The 12,239-nt window shown below is 34.6% G+C and overlaps 1 protein-coding gene across 3 annotated transcripts in view; it reads right to left on the reverse strand.

The window, feature by feature from the left end:
* sntg1 (syntrophin, gamma 1) overlaps positions 1–5,200 on the reverse strand; it is a 169,979-nt gene extending 164,779 nt beyond the window's left edge. For all 3 annotated transcript variants that reach the window (XM_073941012.1, XM_002666692.8, XM_068217249.2), the window contains exon 1: positions 4,836–5,200. The gene's annotated coding sequence lies outside the window, so the exon portion shown is untranslated. The remainder of the gene's footprint in view (positions 1–4,835) is intronic.
* Between the last annotated feature and the right edge of the window lie 7,039 nt (positions 5,201–12,239).

Here is a 12,239-nt window from a genome sequence, read left to right on the forward strand (position 1 = left end):
TTGTTTTGCTTGTTGACTCACAAGGGTCAGAAATCTGGGATTTTGTGGATGTATTTTGCAAAAAGGTACATCAATAAATATTAATGTTATTGTTTTAATAATATTGTGGCTCAAAAAAGGAATATGGATACATGATGATATTATTAGTGAGTGTGTGTGCATATAGTAATGCCTTTTGTTCAGTTTGTTCATGTGTTTTATAAATTAATTCATTAATCTTCATTCATTTTAGACATGGCATGTATTCTGTACAATAAAAGTATGTGAAAAATAACTGACCTGAAAAGTATCTTTAAACTAAATATTGATTTTTATTTGGTTTGCACAAGAAATAAATCACAATATTTAAGAGTAAAGAATTAAAACCACATTGTTTCATTTACCAAAATCAATAATAGAACATTACACTGAATTCATTATTTTTTGTGTGCCAACCCAAGATTTGGTGTGGCCTCATTTGGCCACCTCTAAGAAAATTTTCTGGGGGCGCCACTGTATCAGGGGGGATTCTGTTCGAGAACACTGGTGGGAATAAAACGGCTACTTTCATGATGACAAAATTAGCATGAAAAGTGTTTAACTAGAATAAAGATGACGCAATCTAACAACACACATTTTAAAAGTTCATTAAATATATATGAATAGTAATCTCTTGCGGGAATATAAACTCAATCTTCTCTGAAATCAAATCTATTTTAAATATACTCGCATAGGTCATGTTAATAAATTAGTTTTTTTTCTATATTGAGTGTGTTTAGAATCTGTCCAATGTATTGCTGAGCATTTTCTTATTTAAAGTTTCAGGTAGACCTACTTTGTGTGTGAGGAGCAGGTAATAACCCTCTCTGCTCCAGTGTTGCGAATGCGATCTGCTGGTCTATCAGACACAGCGCAACACGATTTAGAAACAGCAATGAACTCCATGTTGCAGGTCAAAATGAATCCATTTAATGCTAAACTAAATGCATTTCTCCACCGATTACTTATATTAACAGGAACAAATAGTCTTGGAGAAAGTTTTTTGTGTTGTCATGAACGCAACGCGCAGTTTGAATTGTGAATGAATGAAGAATGATTGACAGGCGCAGCGGTGGGAAGCGCTGAACTGAACATTATTTAACCACTTGGATATTCATCTGTACTTCACATTTACCTATAAAATGGCTTCAGAACATTTGGTATATAGTAGGCTACATGACAACTTTCTAGTGCCTTATAATAGGCTACCTTTGTGGCTTTTGTTGGCTCATAAATTACACAAAATATAGCGCACACGCAAGATCAGATTTGGATCGGTACCGATATCTGATCCAAGTATCGGGATTGGTGCATGCCTAATATATATATATATATATATATATATATATATATATATATATATATATATATATATATATATATATATATATATATATATATATATTTGGGTTGGGCCGATAGACGATGTCATCATCCATCACCGATGGCTGACAAACTTCACAATGCTGAGCCGGCATCTCGATCCATCACCCCGCGGTTGTAGCTCCTGTCATCTGAAGGTAGAAGGCATTGACTGAGTGATTGACAGCTGATATTAACCAATCATTCGCGTTCAGTTCTAGAGCAGTGGGCCAATAAGAAGAGCACAAAGGTGGGGCAAGCATTGCAGGCTTTTTTTTACTTCAGCAAGTTCACATAACAACTGTTTATCTGTTCCTGGTTGCTGCGTTTGGCATTTTCAGGTGCAAAGATGCATTCTGCATAAATGTCTCCTAAAGGATTTTGCAGTGAAAACGTATGCACTCGCCCAAATGCTTCCAAATATATTTTAAGGTCGCCTAGATAAAATTTCGGACGCATATGTGGCCAAAACGGTCGAGCCTTAGCATCTTCATTTATTATTATTTTTCTCATAAAAATAAAAAATAAGGAAGTTATTCAAATTTCAGAGAATTCCAAATGAAGTCTCCTCCACCAGGTGTGGAAAAAAAGACATTATAATGACACAGATCACTGCCTATTCATGGCAGAGTCCCGCAGAAACAAAGTGATTGAGAGCTGGTAATTTGTGTGTAACTTTCATGGTTTGGTAATGGGTAAAGCAAAGACCATGTGGGTCAGGTAGTAAAAACGGTAGGCTACAATTAATTAATACGTTATGGATTAATTGATATTTAACAACAATCCCCACCCCCCGCCAAAGACAAGGATGCCATCGTACATCACGATGTTTCACATTAGACATCGTACAATGCCAAATTGGTCAACATCTCCCAATATATATTAGGGGTGTCACGATTTCAATTTTTAATCGAAATCTATCGAAATTTATGCTCAATTTCGGTTATCGAATCAAAAAATAGTATCGTCGATGCTGCCACGCCCCCATGTCACGTCAGCTTGGCTTGCCAAGCAGGAAAAAAACAGGCTTGTTGAAGTGCTTGTTAAACTGCAGAAGCAGGAGACCCGTCGACAGAGCTTAAACCCTCTCCTCTTTCAATGACGCCGGTGTGGAAGCATTTTGCATTTCCAGTGAGTTATGTTGACAACGTTCGTGTTGTCGACAAAAAAAACACAGTTTTGCAAGCTCTGCTATGTACGTATTACGTACGGTTTGTCCGATAGACAACACCGGCATCGCGATCCTCCGGCCGCCCCCGTTGCAAATCCGCTCGCGAAAAGTACACACTCAGGCCCTGTTTACACGGTCTTTGTTTTTAAATGGCATTTTAGAACGACAACGATTTGACATCCACAGTGGCGTGTAGCATTTCTGAGCAGCCCTCCTTCCTCACTACCTCTGAAAATGCACATCACGTGACCACACAGACGCACACACAGCCATGCGCTCCAGACAGCAGGTCCAGGCAGTCAGAGGACTGCTTCAATCTTTCACTCACTTGTACTTAGTCATTTTAGTGAACACCTCAGATACTGTTGGCTGGTTCCTGTTGGTTGTGCCTCTTTTTTAATGACGCCATTATAACGACACAGATCACTGCCTATTCATGAGTCCCGCAGAAAAAGTGATTGACAGGTGGTAATTATGTGTGTATCTTGCCTTTATTCATTTACTGTATGATTAGTTTATGGGTAAAACAAAGACCATACAGGTCAGGTAGTTTAAACGGTAGGCTACAAATAATTAATTGGTCGTTAATTAATTATTCATAATCGAAAATCGAATCGAATCGTGCCTTCAGAATCGAAAATGTAATCGAATCGAGGATTTGGAGGATCATGACACCCTTAATATATATATATATATATATATATATATATATATATATATATATATATATACACACACACACACTCATATATATAGACATATTATATATATATATATATATATATATATATATATATATATATATATATATATATATATATATATATATATATATATATATATATACACATATATATATATATATATAGACCATTTCAATGTGGTGATGTCATAGGCCCATGAACATTTCCTGCTTGTTATCAAACAATTTCATAACTGTAACAAAAGCCAATTTAATCATAACTTAAGGTTAAAACCGCTATCATAACATTATTTATCAATATGTGGCTCGGAAGCTACAGAAATTAAAAATGTAACACAGGAAACACGTTGCGACCATTGTTTTTGTTTACATCCCTCAAAATGGTATATATATTTTGTGTTGTAATCCCTCTTATTGACAAATACTCAGCTCCCAATTTTTCTACCTGCGTATATTTTTCTGGGTGGCTTGATCAATATATAAGAGTTTTTTATTTTTGTTTGTTGCTTAAAAGCACTACATCTAGCCATAAAACACAAGTCAGCCTTAAAAAAAGACATCTTTTTAGATAAGGGAAAGCTATAAGACATTCACCAGCTGTCTGCAGGTCACATTCAGGTTGAGTCAACATTGCACATCACACATTCCCTCCTCCTTCAGCACGGTGAAGCATTTTCACTATATTTAAACAGCGTTTCGTGTTAATGAGGCACTATAGAGTGTGTGTGCGTAATGAGCAATCTGTCATAGATCACGCTGGCAAAACATTATGATAATGCTGGCTTGTTCACGTTGAAGAATGCACAAAGCTCTCCCTTCTAGTTAGTTGCCCAGCAGAGCAGGAGAAATGCATTTCTGGTATAATGAATACGGATGTATGAAGTCCCACATGCAATACAGTCACAGATGGGCTCCAACCAAAAAGACAACAGCTGACCGTCTGACACTTGGACACTTGTGGTGCTAAGTCAGTTTTGCGTCTTGTGCTTAAGGCATATTGTATCAAAGCAGGAAACGTGTGTGTGTGTGCCAAATTGCTAACAAGCAACATCGTATTTACATGTTTATTTAAATCAAATGTTCAATCACATTAAACTGAGGACAAATTGGGTGCTTGAGGGCATCCAAACCCTTAATTAAAAATGATGGGCGTCCCTAAAGACTCGTCTTTGAAGGGCTGCCAGCTGAAGAACAGTTTGATGGGCAATGTTTAGCATGAGGACAAGTAGGTATGCTTTTAATGCACCTGATATGAATGGAAGATCTGACACAGCAAAATGTGCATATGGCTCCAGCATCTGTAATGCAGCATCAAAGCCTTCATACACTCATTTATGCTCGCAAGTTTAAGAAACAAAGCCCTTTTCAGATCAATTGGATGGGTGGTCTGTGAAATTCAGGAGGGATTTAACTCCCCAGTGGTCCTCCACACCATAATTAGATCTCTTAGAACTGATTTGGTTGGAAACACTGAATGTCTTTCAAATTATAAATGAAATTAAGGGTAAATTAGAATATGTGCATCTATTACACACTGCATCACATGGAAATCCCAGCAACTAGTAAGTTATAAATCCTTACCTTATTCAACTAACAGGTGGTGATTTGCGATTCCTTCCGCTCCTTCAAGTTCATAATTCTTCCATCCCTCTTGCATTTGTCATCACTGCCTATGGGGAAACGAGTGAGCAGCCTCCAGATCATAACGACCACTAATGCACAGTCTCCATCCGCAACCCGCTTGGCGAAATCCTCCAAAGCGAGTCTTTTAAACTTGCTCTTAGTTTATATTCCCACAGCACTCGAGACGCATCTGTCGTCTTGTTCTCCAGCATCCTCCGCAATCTGAGCCATGCAGCTTTCCATCTACAGATCTCCTGCTGTCGCTAGGCATCCTGAGCAATAATAATGACCGGCTGAAAACCACAAGTAGCGACGTCCGATTCGCGAACGAGCCGTGTTCTTTGGACCGGCTCTTTTAAGTGATTCGATCGAGCCGATTCGGAACGCGCTTTTAACCTACGCCGTATGACTCGCGTGTGGGAGAACTTCGGATTTGTTCGAAAATGACACGCACTGCACTGCATACTGCGCAGTATATAGTGTATATTCACTGCTTTTGTCGTTATTTTAGTAGTATGCAGTCTGCTGAAACAAACATTTCAAATAACGAGTAGCAGCCTATGCAACACAAGTGACCTCATACAGCTTCAGATCATCAGATGATAGAAGGGATCTTTCCTTTTTAGGTAGAATTTTATAAACAAAACTAAATGGCTTGTCCAGATTTATTTTCCCAGGCCTCTCTTTATTAGCTCCTGATTATGTGGGTAAAGAAATGATTAAATTATTAGTAATTTTTTGTTGGAAAAACAAACACCACCAGCTCGAAAGTTCAGTATTGGGTGATCGGAGAAATCCAGTGGAGGTTTTGAGATATTAAATTATATAGTTATGAACAATATATTTAAATTGGATGAAAAAATGTGCAATTGATCCAGATTTTTTATTCCATCTATCTTTAAGAAGGTGTGTGGTCTCAAGTTTCTTTTGATTTGCAATTTTTCACCATCTAAATTACCAGTAAAATTATCTAAACTTTATGAGCAAGCACTCTTGGCTTGGAAACTTTGCTTTGTGCATAATTTTTCTCCTCACAGAATGAAAAGTTGGAATACCGAACTAATTACTGTTGAAGGAAAGAGTTTATATTTGGAGAAATGTTTGGAACATAGGTTGGTATATGGAAGTTATTTGTTTGATTCATCTTTAAGGATCTATTCAAATGAATCATTTATATATATATATATATATATATATATATATATATATATATATATATATATATATATATATATATATATATATATATATATATATATAATTATTTTTATTAATAATAATTTTATTTTTAAGTCAAATTTTCGACAGTGATTTAAGCTATCTCTTTGGGACTCTTTTGGGACTCGTTAATTTAATGTGCAGTCATTTGACCTATTATAAGATAGAAAATAAAGAATGTAATTTCCTGAAAAATGGTAAAAATATATTTGGCAAAAATGTACTTACAAAGACATAAGGCAAGAATTTATTAATAAAAATTATTTATTAGTTATTCCAAGAGGGAAATTTTATCGGAATTGTTTACTATGGGAGGTTAATTGGAGGAAAGCATGGCTGCTACCATACAAAATTTGCATTTCATTTAAAGATAAATTATTTTAAAGATTTTACATAAAATATACCCAACCAACGTGTTACTTTCCAAATGTTCAGATATTGAGAAAGAATGTTCATTTTGTAAAAACAGTGAGGAATCCTTATGTCACTTATTTTTTCATTGCCAGATTTTGGAAAGACTTTTTCTGATTATTCTGCTAAAGTAATATGCTGATAACATTGAATGCAATATAAATTGTTTTGTTATTTTGAAAATGTACAATTTTATTACTTTAAATGGTATATTCTTTATCCACAAATGTAGACTTTCAAAATCCCCTCCTTTATACAGATTTTTTTGTCAACAAACTTATTCTGTTAACGAAGTCTTTCAAAGCTGTAAAAAATGTAAAAGCTCTGTCTACTGTAAGCTATTATAAATCTGTTTTGGAATGTTGCGAATGTCTTCCATTTGTTTTTGTTTTGTTTTCTTTTTAATTAGAATTTCACCTATCTTTGGAATTTTTGGTTGTCGCTCGTCTTTGCTGTTTTTGTAAATTAACGTCATCAATTAACGATGGTTCATTTAATTTTTTTTATGTTGCTGTTGTTTTCATGCAGTCTGTTAAATATGAAAGCTTATTTTCTACAACAGTACAATTTTCTACAACAAAAGTTAAATGTTAACAACACACAATTCTGATTTTTCCCCCTAATAAAATTGAGTATAGGCAGGATGCAAATTATATATTGATATTATATTAACTGAATTTTCAGTAATGTTATTGTATAATCAGTGATTCGGTGAACCAAATTAAATGACATCTATTTTATTAATGCAACATATTTAATTTTGCAGTATTTCGTGGGATAGCTTATGTATTCTGACCTATAATATCCTGTGATTAGCCATTTCAGAGGTTACTGTAGGTCAAACTATGCATCTAATTTTACTTTATTTTAGACTATACACCTATTTTACAAGTAAAGTGTTTTGTGAACACTTACCATGTATCGGCTTAGAATAATTGCATTCCCAATGGTATAATCCATTATAGGGGTGGTCAAATGTATATTTATATTATCTATTACTTAATTAGCAGATTAGTTCTTAAGTTGCAGATCAGAGCAAACAATTTCTTTCTATTTCGAGGACCCACCTCTATACATACATGTTGTTTTCGCATCCTTGAGGGGTGATCAAGCATTAATAAGGGGAGTCGGTCCCCTTCAAATCCCACTGTAATTCGTACCCTAGCTATAGGTCTATTCGGTAGCTATATTCTTTTAACAATATAACCCTAAACAAAAAAAAAAACCTTGCAGTTAAAACATAAAGTCATAAAGAAAAAAGGTTATGTAATGTTATTTTGTGTACATGCTTCGGTGAATGTAATTAAATCAGGGGTCACCAATCTCGGTTCTGGAAGGCCGGTGTCCCTGCAGGATTTAGTTCCAACTTGCCTCAACACACCTGCCTGGGTGTTTCAAGTAGACCTAGTAAGACCTTGATTAGCTTGTTCAGGTGTGTTTGATTAGGGTTGGAGCTAAAATCTGCAGGACACCGGCCCTCCAGGAACAGGTTTAGTGACCACTGAATTAAATAATATCTTTTTTATTAATGCAACATTCAAATTTCCAGTGTTTTGTGAGATGTCTTGTGTATTCAGACCTACATATCACGTGATTAGCCATTTAAGAGGTTAATGTAGATCAATGTATACAAACTATGCATCTGATTTTACTTTACTTTTAGGCTATACATCTAATTTACAAGAAAGGTGTTTTGTGAACACTTACCATGTCTATCGGCTTAGATTAATTGCATTTACAATGGTATAATCCATTATAGGGGTGATCAAATGTATTTTTATATAATCTATTACTTAATTAGCAATATTAGTATTTAAGACAATTTAAGTGTAAGAGTAAGTATTTACGATTTAGATGACCGATCACTCATACATATTGTTTTCTTGTCCTTCAATGGTGATCAAGCATTAATTAGGGGAGTCTGTCCCCTCAAACCCCCCTGTAATTCGCACCATGGAAATAGGCCTATTGGGTAGCTATATGCTTTTTCACAATTATAACCCTGAACAAAAAAAAAATTGCAGTTAAAAGATAGTCATTACGAAAATAGGTTATGTAATGTTATTTTGTGTAATACATGCTTCAGTGAATCAAATTAAATGACATCTATTTTATTAATGCAACATATTAAATTTTGCAGTGTTTTGTGGGATAGTTTGTGCAATCTGACCTACAATATCCTGTGATTAGCCATTTCAAAGGTTACTGTAGGTCAAACTATGCATTTAATTTTACTTTACCTTTTAGGCTATACACCTATTTTACAAGAAATGTGTTTTGTGAACACTTACCATGTCTATCGGCTTAGATTAATTGTATTCACAGTGGTGTAATCCATTATAGGGGTGGTCAAATGTATATTTATATTATCTATTGTTTAATTAGTAATATTAGTATTGAAGTTCAAACTATTTCTCACTATTTAGAGGACTGACAACCCATACATGTTGTTTTCACGTCGTTCAGGGTAGATCAAGTATTTATTAGGGGGGTCAGTCCCCCTCAGCCCCCCTGTAAATCGCACCAGGCTATAGGTCTATTCAGTAGCTATATGCTTTTCACAATTATAACCCTAAACAAACAAAAAAACTTGCTCTTGAAATATAAAGTCATCATGAAAAAGGTTATGTAATGTTAATTTGTGTTCAGTAAATCTAATTACATGACATCCATTTTATTAATGCAACATATTAAATTTTGCAGCGTTTTGTGGGATAGTTTGTGCAATCTGACCTACAATATCCTGTGATTAGCCATTTCAGAGGTTACTGTAAATCAAACTATGCATCTAATATTACTTTACTTTTTCTTTACAAGTAAAGTGTTTAGTGAACACTTACCATGTCTGTCGGCTTAGATTAATTGCATTCACAATGGTATAATCCATAGGGGTGGTCAAATGTATATTTATATTATCTATTATTTAATTAGCAATATTAGTATTTAAGTTGCAGGTCAGAGCAAACTATTTCTGACTATACCATACATGTTGTTTTCAATCCTTCAGAGGGAATCAAGCAATAATTAGGGGGGTCAGTCCCCCTCAAACCCCCCTGTAATTCGCACCCTGGCTATATGCTTTTTACAATTATAACCCTAAGCAAAAAAAAAACATACAGTTAAGATATAAAGTCATTATGAAAAAGGTTTAGTGCTATAAAAAAAAGAAAATTCCATGTCCTTTTTCATACATTATTAAAAATAGTTTCTATAAAGGAGCTTTCAGCAATGATGCCACAAAGAACCATTGTTAGTGTCCTGAAAAGTTTAGCATCTTAAAAAAACTGTTTAATAATCTCAAATATATTTAAACTTTGCTGAATGTGAGGGTTCTGTGGATATTAAAGGTTATTCAAAGAACCACTGATGCCAGTAAACATGTTTAAAGAGTGTGGAACAAACAAGCTCTCATATTGGTCAATAAATTAGAGGCACTATTGAAATTACATACGGTTCATTTATCACCCCAAAAATCAATGGACTATTGAGTGCCCATGCAGAGTGCATGCAGTGCCTGTATAGGGTGAATTCAGGTAAACGGGATACTTGTAGGCCTAGTTTTTTTTTCAGCTGTAAAACCCAACTTAATTACAATTCCTTACAAAAACATAGGCTGCTGCATATTACAGTAATGCAGTGGTGTAAATTAACTAATTACAGATACTGAAAGTACTGTAATTGAGAAGTTTTCCTCAGGTATTGTAGGGTAGTTTAAAAATGTGTACTTTTATTTTCCTTTGAATACATTTTTAATGCTGTCAGTACTTTTACTCCACTTTTTTTCTTTAATCTGCAGTCACTACTTTATTTTTTCTTGTCTATGTTGATTGTCTTAGTAGAAAAATCAGTTCTGTGATTCTGTCTAATCAAATCGCACATAGAAAGTAAATTGCATCATACTGTACAACCCCAAGACATTTTTCAGCGGTTTGAAAAGGTCAATACCGTTTTGCAATACCGTTCCTAAGGTATGTGCAAGATTTTTGGTTTTTAGGACAACAGTATCTCCAGCTGAAAAAATATCCAAAGATGGCATTTTAAATTATAAACATTTGTAAAATCTGTTTTTGACATGAATGAAGAAGCAGAAGTTAATAATTCATTTGAATTATTTAGCCTGAAATGTTTACTACTCTAAAATATTTTTAAATGTTTCTTAAAATAAAATATATTGTGTTTAAAAGGGATTTTTGTTTTTGTTTTTACCCAGACATTTAAAAAGAATATATTTTAGAGTCGTAATCACAATACTGCTAAACCGTGATATTTTTATCCAAGGTTATCATATCGTCAGAATCTTATACAGGCCTATGCCTACAGCAAACCGTCTGCAGTAACTAAATGCACTACAGAATGTTTCGTTTTCACACACATGCACAGACTACAAGTAAATGCATCAGCCTTTCACAGCGTAATACTAATCTTAAGTACTTTTAAAAGGGCTACTTTTTACTCATACTTTGAGTATTTACAACAGCTTTTTTTTTTACTTTGATTACATTTTTGGGTAATTAATAGTACTTTTACTTGAGTATACTTTTTCAGTACTTTTTCCATCACTGCAGAAATAGTATGAATATTAATAGTAATATTGCAATATTTTGACTACTTGTCTTACTATTGACTATACATCATGTACAATATTGAATGCTCATAATGTAGTTGATTACATAAAACATAAAGGAAAAAATCTAATCTGTTGTCTAGAACAGTTTCTGTAGCTGCAGCTAATGCAATACAGCTGGTCTAACACAATGCAGTATCTTATACACATCATAAACAAACCCAAAATATGACCTCAAAATCTCAAAATGTATCGTTCTATAAATGAAATTAAACATAAATACCCACGCAGCTCTGCAAACTCCTGTGAGCGATGACTCAAACTAATGTTGTTGTTTTTTTAAACCGGCTCATTCAAAGCGAATCGTTCGAACGAACCGACTCGCTGAATGAACCGAGCGTGCCTATGCTAATCACAAGCGCTTTTTTACGCCTGTCTCTTCTCGATCGCTTCATTCCTTCATTGTTCACCAACGCTAAACATCAGTCAGTAATAGTCTGAATATATTGCCAGGATATTCATGAGGTAAAGTAAAACGGATAAAAAACGAGGAGCACTAAAGCGCAAGAGGGTGGCACTTTAAGGCTCCATCATGTGCGTGATACTCAATGCGGTATTATATGGTGAAGGAGGCAGGAGAACCCACGGGCTGCGCGAGAACATTCCCTACAAAGCTTTACATAACCAATTATGTTTCTATACAACACATTAATGTAGCTTTAACAGTGCACGTGCTCTGAGTGATGCTAGTTAAGTGCAGAAAAGACCCGTAGTCATTGCACAGTTTTACCTGCGTTGCGTAGTAGTCAATGATACAAGCAGCTAGATCTACTATGTTTTATATACGCTGCCTCTTAGTTGTCCATCCTTCACATGCAAATGCTGATAATAAAATTGACATTAAGTCTGAATTTTGCCGTCATAGTAGACTACTAACACTCTTTCCCTTGCCTATGTCTCTCTTTTTTTGAGTTGTCCATTACTGAAATGCAAATGATAAAATAAGTAGCCTACTAACAATCTATCTCTCTTTTTTGAGTTGTCTGAATTTTTATAGTCAGAATTTTGCCAAGTAGCCTAACACCTTTTCCTTGCCTATATTTAAGTTCGTCAATGACATGCAAATGCTAATGATAAAATGGACATTTAGTCTGTATTTTGCAATCTTA

This window comes from Danio rerio, chromosome 24 (assembly GCF_049306965.1).
Source record: "Danio rerio strain Tuebingen ecotype United States chromosome 24, GRCz12tu, whole genome shotgun sequence".
In the NCBI taxonomy this organism is placed as follows: Eukaryota; Metazoa; Chordata; class Actinopteri; order Cypriniformes; family Danionidae; genus Danio; species Danio rerio.